The following is a 17,718-nucleotide window of genomic DNA, read 5'->3' as shown; positions in this document are numbered from 1 at the left end:
GTCTAGCCCCTAGTGTGGGAATTTACGTACTACTGCCCTTGAACTCGACAATATGAACTCCGCTCCCACGGCCACTGTGGGAACCATACTCCCGAATCTCCCAGGAGGCGCAAGCACTTCCGGGCGAGGAGGGTGGGTTCTCTGGCTTTCTGGGAAGTGTAGTCCGGAAGTTCCGTAGAGACTCGTCCACTTCCGCAAGGGAGCCTGGAAAGATGAATTCTGGGTAGTTGATCCCCAGTGCAGCCTGGGGCGGAGCGGTCCCAGGCACTTCCGTTCGGGTGGCCAGGTTGCTGCCAGTTCTGTGTCAGTGGTGAGTGGGTTCTGGTTTCGAGACCCTTCTGAACTTCCCTGGGTCCCAGTACCACCGGCCATTGATTTGGGGAAAAGAGCTGCGTCAGACAGCGGTCACTTGAGGGCTGGAGTGGCGTCTCCCTCCAGGGACCCTATTTGCGTTTGGGGCTGTTGTGCTGTGCATGGGCTGGTGGAGGGTCTCCCGGACTCTTTGCCTGCGGTCCTGCCCCTCTCCCCGCCCCAGGCAGCCCATCTTACCCTCGCTCTGCCTTTTCACTCTGTGAACATTGGGCGACGTAACATTTCTGTGTCCAATTTTTTTTTTTTTATTGTAAACTTGGGATGACATTCCTACCATCCCATAATACAGTGGTTTGAGAGTTAAACAAGATGGGTTAAATAAAGCCTTAAGGACAGTTCCTGCCACCTGGTGAATGTTGAGCTCTTGGTATTAGTCTTTAATTTTGTTAAGTGCTTAGTAACCTGAAAGCCATGAATATGGGACGGGGCGAGAGCTCCAGCTGCAGTGACTCCTGGCATTTCTCTTTGATCCTAATCGAAAGCTGGATAATTCCCAACTCCTTCTGAAGAGTTACTCCTGTGAAAATTAATGAGAAAAACCTTTAGAATGGCGTCACACTCATCGCTCTCGTCAATGGTAGACCCAATTGGACGAGACCACCGTGCAGGCTGATACCACTTTAACTATTCGATATTAACCCAGAGGGAAAAAGAATGGCTTTCCTCCCCCAGCCCTGCATCAGCCCAGCCGATGAGAAATTGTCAAAACTCAGCCAATGAAAAGCCACCATACTTCCAAGTCACAGTTAATCCAATGGACTTTTTGTTTATTGCAGCCTATCCAGTTTCTCCCTTTCCTCTGTCAAAGAATGGCCCTCGCCTTTGTTCTGCGGACTTGCCTGTGGTTTTTGCCATATCTTGCTTGTCCTGGATTGCAGCACTCTGCTATTCCACTAAAATAACTGGCAGTTTTATTTTTAAGGTTAACATTCCGAAACCATTTCTGGCTAGAAAATAAGGTCTCAAGGAGGGCAGAATATCTCATGATCTCTCAGGGACAAAGACATAATTGTGGTATTTCAGAGCCTCCTCTCTTTCCTTGGTCTGTGACACACACACACAAGATTGCGTTTCTTGGTGCACAATTGCCACTTAAGTGGTTATGTCTAAAAATTGCTGATATTCTTGGAATTATGTATGAGTTGAAGATCCCAAGACCTAGCTGCTGTCAGCTGTCAACTGTCCTTTCCTTTTTTTTTTCTTCACACATCTCTTTTTTTCGAAGAATTTGGGATTGTGCTGCAGAAGATACTTCTTCGAATCTTCTAAATATTTGTATTGGTAGCAAATATTCAACTGAAAACGTGAAGATTTCATTGGCTTTATTAAGCGATTAGTAAATTACGTGAAGATTTCATTGGCTTTATTAAACAATTTGTAAATTGGGCGGCATCCCATAAAACAAATAGGAGAGTACAAAATGTAAGGTGTGTATGGGGAGGGGGGTGGGGCAAGGAAGTTATTAGCAAGTGGAAAGAAAGGATTGTTCAGGCAGGGTCACTTTTTCTTAAGAGAAAAGAGCAGGGGAGCTTATGCATCTTGGGGGGATGGAGAGGGCCTGTGTGACAGATTACTCACCTGGTGTTTATCAGAGAATTCCTGAGTTTCTGGGGGAGGTTGAAACTGCATTTAGGTTAGGCATAACCAGTTTGGTCACGTGGTCTAAGTGACAGCATTTAGGGCTGTGTTTTTCTTTTAAACAGTACCCATTTCCTAGAAACAAGGATATTCCCTTCTATAGTTACGATGATCAGGGTCAAAATCAGGAAATGACATTGTTCATATGCTGTTATCTAACCCACAGTCCATATTTAAATTTGTTTTTCTTAATGTCTATTTTTTGAGAGAGAGAGAGAGAGAACGCAAACTGGGGAGGAACAGAGAGAAAGAGGGAGACAGAGAATCTGAAGCAGGCTCCAGGGTCTGAGCTGTGAGCACAGTCCGATGTGGGGCTCAAACACGAGCCATGAGATCTTGACCTGAGCTGAAGTCAGATGCTTAACCCACTGAGCCACCCAGGTGCTCCTGTTCTGATCTTCATTTTAAATCCTTATTCACTATTTCCTCCTAATTAAAGCCAGTTTTGTGGACTTCTTTTTTGCTGCCACGTTTCTATTGACTCCTTTAATCTGGAATGATTCCTTCATTTTGATCATGATGTTTTTGTTCATGATGTGTAGGCAAACTATATTGGAGAAAGACCATCTTGTGACATTTGCATGATGTATTTCATGGTTTGATTCAGATTATGCATTGTTGGCAGCATTTCCACAAAAGTGGCCAGGTGTCCTTCTCAGTCAACAGTAACAGGAGCTGAAGGATGTATTTATTTCGTGTTTTGGCTTTATATTGATGATGTCAATTCTGTTTCTTGGTGAAGGATTTGTCTGAGCCATTTTTACACTGAAGTTACTGTTTTTCTTTCTGTGATTGAAGTTTCCTGTGGGGACCCATGTTTTATTAATGGGCTTTCTACTCTAGAGATGAGCATCCCCTTCCTCCTATTTGTTTAGTCACTCAGTCAAATATGTATTCTCTATTTATATGGACTCTGAGTCCAGTTTTGTTCATTTAAATGAGACATAGCTTATCAGACAACTCTTGAAAAAAAGTTCCATCTGTATTCTGTATATATCAGCATTTCCCCTTTGCGTGTGTTCAATTCAGGAATTTTCGTAACATTAAGTGGTGCACATGTCCCCCTATTCAGGTTTAGAACATTTTCATTCCTACAGTGAAGCCCCTTATTACCATTTATAGTTGATCCCTGTTCTCAACAACCGCAGGTAGCCACTAGTTATTTTCTGTCGCTATATTATGAACCACTTATATATTTACTTATTTCCCTTTTTACAAAGTTTTTATTTCAATTCTAGTTACTTAACATACAGTGTAATATTAGTTTCAGGAATAGAATTGAGTTACTCTTCATTTACATACAACACCCAGTGCTCATCACAAAAAGTGCCCTCCCTGATACCCATCACCCATTTAACACATCCTGCCACTCCCCTCCTCCCCAGCAACTCTCAGTTTGTTCTCCAATTAAGAGTCTCTTTTAGGGCGCCTGGGGGGCTCAGTCGGTTAAGCGTCCAACTTCGGCTCAAGTCATGATCTCACGGTTCGTGAGTTCAAGCTCCACGTCCGGCTCTGTGCGGACAGCTCAGAGCCTGCAGCTACTTCAGATTCTGTGTCCCTCTCTCCCTCTGCTCCTTTCCTGCTCATTCACTGTCTCTCTCTCTCTCTCTCTCTCTCTCAAGGATAAATAAACATTTTTTAAAAAATTTAAGAAAGAGCCTCTTTTATAGTTTGCCTCTGTCTCTCCCCACCCCCATGTTCATCTGCTTTGTTTCTTAAATTCCCTATTGAGTGAAATCATATGGTATTTGTCTGAGTGGCTTATTTCACTTAGCATAATACCTTCTAGTTCCATCCATGTAGTCGCAAATGGCAAGATTTTGTTCTGATTGCCGAGTAATACTCTATTGTACATATATACCACATCTTCTTTATCCGCTCATCCATCGATGGGCATTTGAGCTCTTTCTATACTTTGGCCATCGTTGATAATGCTGCTGTAAACATCAGGGTGCATGTATCCCTTTGAATCACTATTTTTGTATCCCTGGAGTAAATACCTTGTAGTGCAGTTGCTAGGTATAGGGTAGTTCTATTTTTTCTTTAATTTTTTTAATGTTTATTTATTTTTGAGAGAGAGAGAGAGAGACCGAGCGTGAGCATGGGAGGGGCAGAGAGAGATGGAGACACAGAATCCGAAGCAGGCTCCAGGCTTTGAGCTGTCAGCACAGAGCCTGATGGCAGGGCTCAAACTCAGGAGCTATGAAATCATGACCTGAGCCAAAGTTTGACACGTACCAACTGAGCCACCTAGTCATCCCAGTTCTATTTTTTTAATGTTTATTTATTTTTGAGAGAGGGAGAAAGAGAACACGTGGGGAAGGTGCAGAGAGAGAGGGAGTCAGAGGATCTGAAGCAGGCGCTGTGCTGACAACAGAGGGCCCCGAAGCGGGGTTCAAACTCAAGAACCATGAGATCACAGCCTGAGCCAAAGTTGGACGCTCAAAACAACTGAGCCACCCAGGCGCCCCAGTAGTTCTATTTTTAAAATTTGAGGCACCTTTATACTGTTTTCCAGAGTGACTGCACCTGTTTGCAGTCTCACCAACAATGTAAGAGGGTTCCCCTTTCTCCACATCCTCACCAACACCTGTTGCTTATTGTGTTCTTAATTTTAGCCCTGCTGACAAATGGCGGTATCTCATTGTAGTTTTGACTTGTGTTTTCCTAATGATGAATGATATTGAGCATCTTTTCATGCGTCTGTTAGCCATCTGTATGTCTTCTTTTTTTTCTCCAAAAATCAATTCTCCATATAAGCTGCCCACTTTTTGTGTACTAGCAGCTCAATAATGAAAAAGTACACTTGATACATGCCATTTTAGCATTTTGTAGACAGAATATTCAAATAACAGCACAGTGCAGCAGGCTTGAACCACTGTTTTATGCAAATATTGTTGGAGATCTTCATGCAGGAAGAGTTAGTCTGTCTTTCCTGTGTCTGAGTCATACTCTGCATGCCTCTTGCTGGTGTACTTTTATAAAAAAAAGTTTTAAAGATTTTTATTTTTATTTATTTTTGTATTGTAATTATTTATTTATTTTGAGAGAAAGAGAGGGAAGGGCAGAGAGGGAGAGAGAAAGAGTCCCAAGCAGGCTCTGCTCTGCACAGAGCTCAGCATGGGGCTCGAACCCATGAAATGGTGAGATCATGACCTGAGCCGAAACCAAGAGTCGGACACTTAACCCACTGAGCCACCCAGGTGCCCCTGGTCTACTCTTATTCCTTCATGTGTTGATGAGTCTTCTCAAAGTAACATATAACTTTAGGTTTGTGTATTTGTTTTTCAATAATAGATTTTATTTTTTAGGGCAGTTTAGCATTGGCAGTAAAATCCAGCAGAAAGTACAGAGATTTCCCATGTACCCCTGTCCCCACACAGCCACAGTCTCTCCCATCGTCTACATCCCCCACCAGAGTGGGGCACTTGTTACAATCGGTGAACCTGTATTGGGACATCGTTATCACTCAGAGTCCCTAGATTACGTTCATATTCACTCTTGATGTTCTTTCTGTTGCTCTGGTCAACTTTGGACAACATAATGATATGGCCTGGCCCCACCATTATAGCATCATACAGAGTCATATCACTGCTCTAAAAATCCTGCGTTCCACCTATTGACCCCTCCCTTCCCCTCACCCCTGGCAACCACTGATACTTTTACAGTCTCCACAGTTTTACCTTTTCCAGGATGTCATATGGTTGGCTTTCACATTGGCTTCTTTTACTCAGTAATATGAGTTTAAGGTAAAAACATGTCTTTTTGTGGCTTGATGGTTCTTTTTTTTCCCCTCTTAAATTATATTCTGGTATGGGGCACCTGGGTGACTCAGTCAGTTGCTTGAGCATTTGACTTTGGGTCATGTCATGATCTCATGGTTCATGGGTTTGGGCCCCGTGTCGGGCTCTGTGCTGATAGCTCGGAGCCTGGAACCTACTTCAGATTCTGGGTCTCTCTCTCTCTCTCTGTCTCTCTCTCTCTGTCTCTCCCTGCCCCTCCCCTGCTCACTTGCCCGCCTATGTGTGCGCACGCTTTCTCTCTCTCTTTCAAAACTGAGTAAACATTAAAAAAACATTTTAAATTATATTCTGGTATGGATATGCATGGTTTATCCATTCACCACCTAAGGGACAGCTTGGTTGCCTCCAGCTATACACTATGGTGTAACTTTAGTTTAAAACATCCAGTCTTGCTGGATTTGCCAGGCAATTAGTTCTATCTCTGCATTTACTCCTTAGAGCTGCTGTATGAAGAGGTTCTTGATCGCATCTTCCACTTACATATATAAAATATAAGAAACCTGCTCAAGTTCACGCGGGAGGCCAAGGGTCAAGAACGTTAGCCGTTTATTCTATTGAATAAAAGTGACAGATAAGAAGATAGTATCTTAGCGCTGTCCCTCTCAGCAAAGGTTGGTTGTAAGATTGAGGTTATGTGCGCTTGGTGTTGTATGAGGCAGTGACGTTCAAGGACGTGGCCGTGGTCTTCACGGAGGAGGAGCTGGGGCTGCTGGACCCCGCCCAGAGGGAGCTGTACCGAGACGAGATGCTGGAGAACTTCGGGAATCTGGTCTCTGTGGGTGAGGACATGACCTCTCTGTCACTGAATGTTAAGTCTCCAGGAGTAGCTTTGTATCCTTTGGTTTTCGAGGCTTTGGGACCCTTGAAATGGTTCTCTGAGTTTGGGGATCTGACTTTCCTAATATCTGTGGACACACGGGGAGCATTATTTTATTTTTTTTATCAATAGGCAAGTTTTTGTTTTGTTGAAGAATGAAATGGATGGTATACAGCTCTACCGTTTGTATTTCTGACCCTATCATGAGTTATAAAACCAGTACAGGGAGCCCTATTATCAACTTTAATGAAACACACAAACAAGATAGTAGCAAGCTTCTCCCACTCTTCCAAGAAATTAAAGAAGAGTAAGCACTTTCTAACTCATATATGTGTAGGAGATCTGACAATTGGTATCTCTTCAAATGGCTCATGAAAACAGAAAGTTTGAAAAGCACTGCTTCTGATTGCTTGAAGAGTATGTACTGGGAACCTAATTCTCCAGTGAATTGTACCTAGAACACGTGTGACTTTGTGTGCTCGCAGGGCATCAGCCGTTCAAACGAGATATAGTCCACTTGGTAAGGGAAGGAAAGTTTTGGATGATGAAGCTAGTAGCCCAAAGAAAAGGCAACTCAGGTAAGATCCAAGTAACTGTAAGTCTTGGAGGCAACTCTTCCGTCTGTTTCACATGTTCCCATGCTCATTTCCATCGCCTTGTTCTAAACTGCCAAACCTCCTTCCTGGATAATTACAACAGCCTTTTTATGGGTTGTCCTGCTTCCACCCTTCCTACCCTACGTCCGTTACCCACCAGGGCAGCCAAGGTGATCCTTAGGAGGTGGAAGTGACATTGCCATTCCTCTGTTCAAAAATGGCTTCTGGGGCACCTGGGTGGCTCAGTTGGTTGCGCATCCGACTTCGGCTCAGGTCTTTCTCTTGCTCAAAAATAAAATAAAAATATTAAAACAATTTTTAAAAAGCCATTACAGCTTCTTCCCCCCCCAAAGTTAAAAAACATTTAAAGTGGCTTTCTTTTATTTATTTAAAAAGTTTTTTTCAAATATCATATGTTTGCACGTATAGGAGGATTAGGAGNACAGAAGCGGAAGCAGGCTCCAGGCTTCAGGCTGTCAGGACAGACCCCAATGTGGGATGCGAACCCACGAACCGTGAGATCCTGATCTGCACCAACATCAGATTCTCAACCAACTGAGCCACCCCGGCGCCTCTAAAGTGGCTCTTGGAGTCCCCTGTGGTCTGCTCTGCATCTCCACTCCCTCCTTTGAATACATCTCCTGTCCTCTCTCCATTTTTCTTTCTTTTTCCAAAATTTAAAAAAAAAATTAATTTTGTACTTATTTTTTTAATTTTTTGATGTGTATTTACTTTTTTCTTAATTTTTATTTATTTCTAGGGGAGAGAGAGACAGCGTGAGCAGNGGAGGGGCAAGAGAGAAAGGGAGGAGAAAAAAAAAGAGAGAGAGAGAAAGGGAAACATAGAATCCAAAGCAGGCTCCTGGATCCCAGCTGTCAGCACAGAGCCCCAGGTAGGGCTCAAACAAGCTATAACACCATGACCTGAGCCGAAGTTGGACGCTTATCCAACTGAGCCACCCAGGCGCCCCAAGATTGTTTTAATTTTTAAGTAGTCTCTACACCCAACATGGGGCTCGAACTCACAACCAAGATCAAGAGTCCCATGCTCTATCGATGGAGCCAACCAGGTGCCCCTCTCACTCCATTTCTCCACCCACATTGCCCTTCTGCTGCCAAGTGTGCTGTACTTTGCTTATTGCTGACTTACCAAATTACTATGAGTGTAGCTGACCAAACAACAGAATTTTAAGGTGTTTTTGTTCTTGAGGTGTGAACTCTGACACCTCACTGGGATGGTATCAGGGTGTATACAGGGCTGTGTTCCTTTCTGGATGCTCGAGGGGAGAGATTTTTCCCTTCGGTTACCGGCATGCAGGGCCTGCACGGATCTTGGCTCTCATTCTCCCTCCTCCACCTTCAAAACCAGCGACATAGCATCTTCCTGACGGTGCTTGGAAACTCTCCCTCTGCCGCTCTTCTGCCCCTTGTGTCTGCTGTCTCTCAGGACCCTTCTGATTACATTCCTCCCCGATAATCCAGGAGATCATCCGCTTTTTTCTGATCAGCTGATCAGCACCCGACATTGCATCTGCAACCCAATGAATACAACATAACGTATGTTCACAGGTTCTGGGGATGAGCATGGACATCTTCCAGGAACCATTATTAAGTATGTTACAGAAGCTTCTTCCTCAGGGTCCTTTACTTCTTTGCTCTGCCTGGAATATTCTTTCATGGTATATTTGTGCTGGCTCTTCCCTTCTTCATTCAGGTGTCTGCAAAGTTTTAATACCATGACACAGGCCTTCTGACCATTCCATTTAAAATACAATGCTGTTGCACTCTCCACAATAGCTAAAACATGGAAAGAGCCTAAGTTTCCATCAGCAGACGAATGGATCAAGAAGATGTGGTTTATCTATACCATGGAATACTACATGGCAGTGAGAAACAATGAAATCTGGCCATGTGTAGCAACATGGATGGACCTTGAGGGTGTTATGCTGGGCGAAATAAGTCAGCCAATAATAAGGAATAAGAAGGACAGAAATAAGAAGGACAAATATCATATGTTTGCACATATAGGAGGATTAGGAGGAACTTAACTGAGGAACAAGGGGGAGAAGAAGGGGGGAAATTGTGGGGGAAAGGGAGAGAGGCAAACCATGAGAGACTCTTGAATGCTGACAAAAACTGAGGACTGATGGATGTAGGGGGGATGGGGGGATGGGCATAGAGGAGGGCACTCGTGGGGATGAGCACTGGGTGTTATGTGGAATCTAATTTGACAATAAACTATTTGTAAAAAAAAAAAAAAGAAACCCCCCCCAAAAAAATACAATGCTGTCTTTACGCTTCTTGCCTTATACTCTATCTCATATGTCTTTGCCTCTCACCCCTCTCTCCCCAGTGGATATAATCTTCAGGAGGAGAATTTTAATTGATTTTTAAAAAAATGTTTTATTTATTTCTAAGAGAGAGAGACAGCGTGAACAGGGGAGGACCAGAGAGAGAGGGAGACCCAGAATCCGAACCAGGCTCCAGCCCCTGAGCTGGCAGCACAGGGCCCGACATGGGGCTCGAACCCACGAATCGTGAGATCATGACCTGAGCCAAAGTCAGACGCTTAACCAACTAAGCCACCCAGGCGCCTCAAATTTTAATCGATTTGATTATCCATGTGTCCTCAGTTCCTAGGCTAGTCCTGGAATGTGGCAGATACCTGTAAATATTTATTGACTTAGAGAATGACTTAATGGATGGGAGAAATTAACTGTATTTCTTGCTTGTGGTGAGACAAGATAGATTATTTTCCTGAATGCTTCTTACAGGCTTTTAAATTTATTTTACAGGGTGCTAAAAGGTCTTTCATTTGCCATTTGAAAAAAACTGATGCAGAAGACCAATTTACCTTTGTCCAAAGTTTTTCCACCCCATTTTTAAAGAAACAGCCCAAAGAAACACCCAAACCTTGTAAGAAACCAGTGCGTAGGCTTCCTTTTCACCCAGTCACTCCGTGACTCATGGAAATCACTAATAAGTGATCCATAAACCAGAGTGAATTGAAGATCTTGCAGAACGTTTCTTGTTTTCAAATGGCTCTCTATCCAATTTCTACTTACATAGATGTAATCACACTTAAGTGCGATTCTTTATGTATACTTGACTGTTATCACAAGGAAACTTCTTTTTTATTTTTGAAATATTTATTTGGTTATTTATTTTAAATTCATTTTTAACTTACATCCAAGTGAGTTAACATACAGTGTCATTATGATTTCAGGAATAGAATTTAGTGATTCATCGCTTGCATAAAACACCCAGAGTTCATCCCGACAAGTGCCCTTAATGCCCCTTGCCCATTTAGCCCATCCCCCCCCCCAACACCCCGCCAGCAACCCTCAGTTTGCTCTCTGTATTAGAGAGTCTCTGATGGTTTGTCCCCCTCCCTGTTTTTACATTATTTTTGCTTCCCTTCTCTTATGTTCACCTGTTTTCATAAGGAAACTTCTAAGCACTGTGGTTGTGACCATACTAGGGAACATGGTTTTCCTGTGGCTTTCCTTTGGTAGGGGACATAGTCATTTCTGGAAATAAATACTTTTTAAAAAGATTTTATCATAATTCCAGTTAATGTGCAGTGTCATATCAGTTTCAGGTGTACAATATAGTGATTCACCAGTTCCATACATCACCCAGTGCTCATCACAACAGGTGTGTTCATCCCCGTCACCCATGTCACCCACCCCCCACCCATCTCCCTTCTGGTAACCATCAGTTCTCTGTAGTTTCTTGATTGGTCTCTCTTTTATTTTTCCTCTTTGTTCATTTGTCATCTTTCTTCAATTCCACAGATGAGTGAAATCACATGGTATTTGTCTTTCTCTGACTGACTGATTTTACTTAGTATTATACTCTCTAGATCCATCCATATCATTGCCAGTGGCAAGATTTCATTCTTTGTTCTGGCTGAATAATATTCAATTGTGTATACATACCACATCTTTATCCATCTATCAGCTGATGGACACTTGGGCTGCTTCCATAATTTGGCTGTTGTTAACAACGCTGCTATAAACATAGGGGTGCACGTATCCTTTTGAATTCATGTTTTAGTATTCTTTGGGTGAATAGCTAGTAGTTCTGTTTTTAACTTTTTTAAGACTTTTTTTTAAAAAGTATTTATTCAGGGGTGCCTGAGTGGCTCAGTCGGTTGAGTGTCCGACTTCGGCTCAGGTCATGATCTCATGGTTTGTGGCTTCGAGCCCTGCATCAGGCTCTGTGCTGACAGCTCAGATCCTGGAGCCTGTTTTGGATTCTGCATCTCCTTTCTCTGCCCCTCCCCCACTCACGCTTTGTCTTACTCTGTCTCTCAAAAACAAATAAATGTAAAAAAAAAAGGAAAAAAATATTTATTCATTTTTGAGAGACAGAGTGCAAGTGGGGGTGGAGCTGAGAGAGGGAGACACAGAATCCAAAGCAAGATCCAGGCTCCAAGCTGTCAGCACAGAGCCCGATGCAGGGCTCAAACCCACAAACCATGAGATCATGACCTGAGCCGAAGTCAGATGCTTAACCAACTGAGCCACCCAGGCGCCCCCAGACACCCCTATTTTTAACTTTCTAAGTATCCTCCGTTCTGTTTTCCGCAGTGGCTGCACCAATTTGCATTCCCACGTACAGTGCACAAGGGTTCCTTTTTCTCCACAGCCTCACCAATGCTTGTTGTCTTTCGTGTTTTTGCTTTTAGCCATTCTGACAGGTATTTTGATAGCGATTGCATTAAATACGTAGATTGCTTTGGGTAGTACAGACATTTTAACAGTATTTGTTCTTCTAGTCTGAGAGCATGGGATGTCTTTCCATTTCTTTGCGTCATCTTCAGTTTCTTTCATCAGTGTTTTCTAGTTTTCAGAGTACAGGTCTTTCACCTCTTTAGTTAGCTTAATTCCTAACTATCTCATTATTTTTGGTGCACTTGTAAGTGGGATTGATTCCTTAATTTCTTTTTCTGCTGCTTCATTATTGGTGTGTAGAAATATAACAGATTTCTGTACATTGATTTTGTATCCTGTGGCTTCACTGAATTCATTTATTAGTTCTGGCAGGTTTTTAGTGGAGTCTTTCAGGTTTGTGTGTGTGTTTTTTTAATGTTTATTTATTTTTGAGACAGAGAGAAACAGAGCATGAGCAGGGGAGGAGCAGAGGGAGAGGGAGACACAGAATCTGAAGCAGGCTCCAGGCTCTGAGCTGTCAGCACAGAGCCCAATGCGGGGCTGGAACACATTGACCGTGAGATCATGACCTGAGCCGAAGTCAGGTACTAACCGGCTGAGCTACCCAGGCGCTCCTCTTTCAAATTTTCTATACAGAATATCATGGCTTCTGCAAACAGTGAAAGTTTGACTTCTTCTTTACAGATTTGTATGCCATTTATTTATTTATTTATTTATTTATAATGTTTATTCATTTTTTAGAGAGACAGAGAAATAGAGCACGAGCAGGGGAGGGGCAGAAAGAGAGGGAAACACAGAATCGGAAGCAGGCTCCAGGCTCTGAGCTGTCAGCACAGAGCCCGACGCGGGGCTTGAACCCACGAACCATGAGATCATGACCTGAGCCAAAGTCGGACTCTTAACCGACTGAGCCCCCCAGGTGCTCCTCAGATCGCTATTTTCATGCTGTATGTCTGTGGGCTGTTTGTCCTGCTTTCCTTCTAAGAGCAGCCCCAAAGACTAGCCTGTCCCCAAGCCAAGCCTGCTGACTTACAGCTCCAGGCTTTAAGCACCGCTGATTGCAAGAACTCCTGAAATTTGGCCCCTCTGGCTTTCCAAGCCAGTTTCCCTGGGGATTCATTTTCCCCGTGCGCTCCCCTGTCTGCTAGGCTGTCTCACCCCCTTCTCTGCAACTGCAGCCCCCTCTTCACCACAGCAGCATGATCCGTGTCTTTCCCAAACTGTCTCCATGCTTCCTAACTTCTCTGTGGCTTCTTCTCTACCTTCAGTTATAGAGTTTGTGCTGCCATTGTTCAGGTTGATTTCTGGGGTATTGAGGATGTTTCATAGTTATCTAGTTGTGTTCATGGGAAGAGGGGCACCTAGGGTCCTCTTATTCCATTGCCATCTTCCATTCTCCCCCCCAAAATACTTTTCTTTTCAAAAAATATTTTTTAAAGTAATTCCTACACCCAGCATGGGGCTTGAAGTTATAACGCCAAGATCAAGAGTCATGTGCTCTCCTGACTGAGCCAGCCAAGCACCCCAAGAACATATTTTTTAAAAATTTTTAAACTTTATTTATTTTGAGAGAGACAGAGATAGCATGAGCAGGGAAGGTGCAAAGACAGAGGGAGAGAGAGAGAATTGCAAGCAGGCTCTGCAGTGTCAGCACAGAGCCCAACATGGGGCTCAAACTCCCAAAGTGTGAGGTCATGACTTGAGTCAAAACCAAGAGTCGGTCACTTAACCAACTGAGCCACCCAAGCACCCCAAGAAAATCTTTTTTAAAATGAGGATTCTGGGGGTGCCTGGATGGCTCAGTTGGTTGGGCATCCTACTTCAGCTCAGGTCATGATCTCATGGTCTGTGAGTTTGAGCCCCACGTCAGTCTCTGTGCTGACAGCTCAGAGCCTGGAGGCTGCTTTGGATTCTGTGTCTCTCTGTCTCTCCGTACCTCCCCTGCTCATGCTCTGTCTCTCAAAAATAAATGTTAAAAAAATAAATGAGGATCCTGGGGGCGCCTGGTGGCTCAGTCAGTTAAGACTCTGACTTCAGCTCAGCTCATGATCTCATGGTTCATGAGTTTGAGCCCCTCATCGGGCTCTGTGCTGACAGCTCAGAGCCTAGAGCCAGCTTTGAAATCTGTGTGTCCCTCTCTCTCTGTGTCCCTCCCCCTCTCACGCTCTGTCTCTGTTTCTCTCAAAAATAAACATTGAAAAACATTTTTTAAATAAATAAGTGCAGATTCTGATGTCTATTCCTAGATAGCTACCCTACAAGTGGAGAAAAAAATATCAATTTCCTGATCTCTCAGATAGTAATCAATGTGAAAGTTATTTTTGTTTTGCACAATTTGCCCATCTACATCGCATTGGCATCTTAAAAAGTCTACCTCCACATCACTGTAGCCAAGTTTCCCCTCCGTGTGCCGACGGGGATGGGGTGACACCAGTCACAGAGCTGAGTGTTGTCTATTCTTGATCATTTTTGGTCAAAAATAAGGCATATATTTCTGCACCTTTATTTTCTACAAATGTAGCCATTAAATAAGAATAATCGTCTCACATAATTTCCATATATTTATTATGAAACTTACTGTTTCATTTGCAATTGATGAACATCATAACCTGGAAAGTATCCGGAAAATGCCCGCTCAAAATTGTCATATCCTCAGAGAGACTTCCTATATCCCGCACCCAAAGAAAATTATTTTAAAGGGACAGTTTATTAAATATAACCACAGACTAGTATCTACCAAGAGGTGGATCCTCACCTATTAATATTTTTCCAAGTTTTCTCCCTTAGGACTTTCCATTTGAACAATTTGTTTAATTAAAGACTTGCTGAGTTCCTGAACTAAGTTTTCAAACTTTTTAGGCTTCCTAGCACAAGCCCTACTAGGAAATGCATCTTCCAGTGTATCCAAAAGTCACATTTCATTTGTGTGTAGATTTACGTGTATGCCTATAAGGCGATTCATGCAATCACCCCATTCCTACAAGTAATGATGCTCTGATGGCTTCTGCCCCCTTTTTTCCCCCCTAAATGCTTATTGCATGAGTTTACATTTATTTTACAGACGACTAAAAGGCTGTAGCTTTCAGGGGCGCCTGGGTGGCTTAGTCGGTTAAGCGTCCAACTTTCGCTTAGGTCATGGTCACGCGGTTCGTGGGTTCGAGCCCCGCGTCGGCCTCTGTGCTGACTGCCAGCTCAGAGCCTGGAGCCTGTTTCAGATTCTGTGTCTCCCTCTCTCTCTGACCCTCCCCTGCTCACGCTGTGTCTCTCTCTCTCTCAGAAATAAATAAAACATTAAAAAATTAAACCAAAATGAAAGTGTATAATTATACACAGGATATTGGCAATTAGGGAAACTCACCTGATCCTCAGAGTAATTATTGGAGCTCTCTCATATAACCATTCATGGTAGACTGAATGGTTTCACGTGCTTATTCTCAGCCTCTTGGTCCACACCACCAGGTGATTGAAAGCCCCACCCAAAATCAAGTTCTTAGTCTTTTTGGTGTGGTCGGCGTCATTCCTAAATCATATTGTTAGAGTATCTAATGTGACCCAAGTTCCTATGGCACTCATTTCAGGCATGACATTCCAGGGGCTTAGAACTATCTCTGTGATGTTGAGGACAGAGGGCTTCGTTGTGTATATAACTTACTTGCATATTATACTATTTAAGAATTTACACTGATTTATGAAATTCAGTGGAAATAGCAAAATTAATGTATCATTATCATTTTTGTTAAGTCTTTGATTTCTAACTTGTCTATTACATATGAGGCTTGGCATGATTCTAAATTTGTTTCATTGGTGCCTAGTGGATGGACCCTACTAGGTTACCTCTTAGTTTCTGGAGGCATTTAAACTAGAGGCCATGGTACAGACTAGAAGATTATAGGGACTATTCCCTGGGTTCATTAAAGTCTCATGCTCTTTTCTAACTGTTAAATCTTGAGGACACTGAACAAAGTCTTCCTTTGTCCACATCTCTGCGTTCTCTGTCTTTTAGGAGACAAAGTCCAACAAAAGATGGAGACAATTCCTAAAGCAAAACGACATGAAGAACTTTCCTGCCAGCAAATCTGGCAACATATTGCAAATGACTTAACCTGGTGTCAAGACTCCCTGGTCAAGAGTTCTCAATTCCACACACTGTGGGATTCACCCAGCCAGGTTGGGCCGGCACTGTCTATAACCCACACAGGACAGAAAACTTCACTGGGGAAAGAGTGTAAAAAATTCTTCAGTGATACCTCCCACTGTGATCTTCAACAGATAAAACCAGGAGAGAAGTCTCACACATGTCACGAGTGTGGGAAATGCTTCTTTTATAACTCGGCACTTCGTATTCATCAGAGAGTTCACCTGGGAGAGAAGTGCTATAGGTGTGATGAGTGCGGGAAGGAATTCAGTCAGAGCTCACATCTGCAAACTCATCAGAAAATCCACGCTTTAGGGAAGCTATTCAAATGTGAGGAATGTGGGAAAGGCTTCAGTTGTAGATCCGAACTTAGTATTCATCGCAGGTTACACTCGGGGGAGAAACTTTATAAGTGTGGGGGATGTGGAAAGGCCTTCGTTAATGCTTGCCATCTTCAAGACCATCAGAGGGTCCACACCGGGGAGAAGCCATTCAAGTGTGATATCTGTGGTAAGAACTTCCGTCGTCAATCGGCACTTAATAGTCATTGCGTGGTCCACACGGGAGAGAAACCGTACTAATGTGAGGAGTGTGGGAAGTCCTACACTTGGCGCTCACGTCTGCGTATCCATAAGAAAGTCCACATGGGACAGAAACCATTCAAGTGTGAGGAATGTGGAAAGAGCTTCTTTTCAAGGACACATCTTTATTACCATCGGAGGTTCCACACAGAGGAGAAACCCTATCATTGTAAGGAATGTGGGAAGAAGAGCTTCAGATGAGTCTCCTCTCTTTTGACACACCAGCAAGTCCACAGTGGAGAAAAACCATCAAATGTGAAGAATGTGGGAAGGGATTTGGTCAGAAATCGTGCCTGCAGGCTCATCAGAAAGTCCACACCAGCGAAAAGCCATACAAATGTGAGGAATGTGGGAAGGGTTACAGGACGAGCTTGGATCTAGATGTGCACCAGAGTGTCCATGTGGGAGAGAACCCGTACACCTGTAGGGCATGTGGTAAGCACTTCACTAGGACCTCAAATCTTAAAGTTCATTAGAGAGCCCACACCAGAGAGAAACCGTACAAATGTAACGTGTGTGGTAAGGTCTTCAGTCAGTCTGGTCATCTAAAATCTCATCAGAGAGTTCACACAGGGGAGAAACCTTACAAGTGTGAGACCTGTGGTAAGCAGTCCAGTTCAAGTTTGTATGTTAAAATTCATCACAGAATCCACGCTGGGGATAAATCTCATTCAGTCTCACAGAAGGGAAAACATTTGTTTCATTAAAGCGAAAGTTTTAGCCATAGCTGAACACATCCCGGTGATCCCAAGGTCACACGAGCGGTGCAGTGTACAAGGTACAAGGACCTTGGCAGTTGTAGCTGTCACTCAAGAAAAAGGCCCTAAACATAATAATTATTTAGGCATTTATCAAACCCTAATGGTGGGTTCAAAATCGATGTCCCCTGTAATAGAAGCTTCACGAGAGCAGGGGGTTTGTTTGCTGCTGAGCCTATTACAATCAGCATCGAGTAGCACTCTGTATGTGCATTTATTTATTTAATATAACTTATTGTCAGATTGGCTTCCATACAACACCCGGTGCTCATCCCAACAAGTGCCCTCCTCAATGCCATCACCCACTTTCCCCCTCTCCCCTACCACCCCCCATCAACCC

General features: G+C 43.4%; 1 pseudogene; it reads left to right on the top strand.

Annotated features, from left to right (window-relative positions):
* The first annotated feature begins 6,490 nt into the window (after positions 1-6,490).
* On the top strand, positions 6,491-17,327 carry LOC144217771 (uncharacterized; annotated as a pseudogene).
* Positions 17,328-17,718: the final 391 nt, after the last annotated feature.

This window comes from Crocuta crocuta, unplaced genomic scaffold (genome assembly GCF_008692635.1).
Source record: "Crocuta crocuta isolate KB4526 unplaced genomic scaffold, BGI_CrCroc_1.0 scaffold334, whole genome shotgun sequence".
In the NCBI taxonomy this organism is placed as follows: domain Eukaryota; kingdom Metazoa; phylum Chordata; class Mammalia; order Carnivora; family Hyaenidae; genus Crocuta; species Crocuta crocuta.
This window is presented reverse-complemented; position numbering and strand designations above follow the sequence as displayed.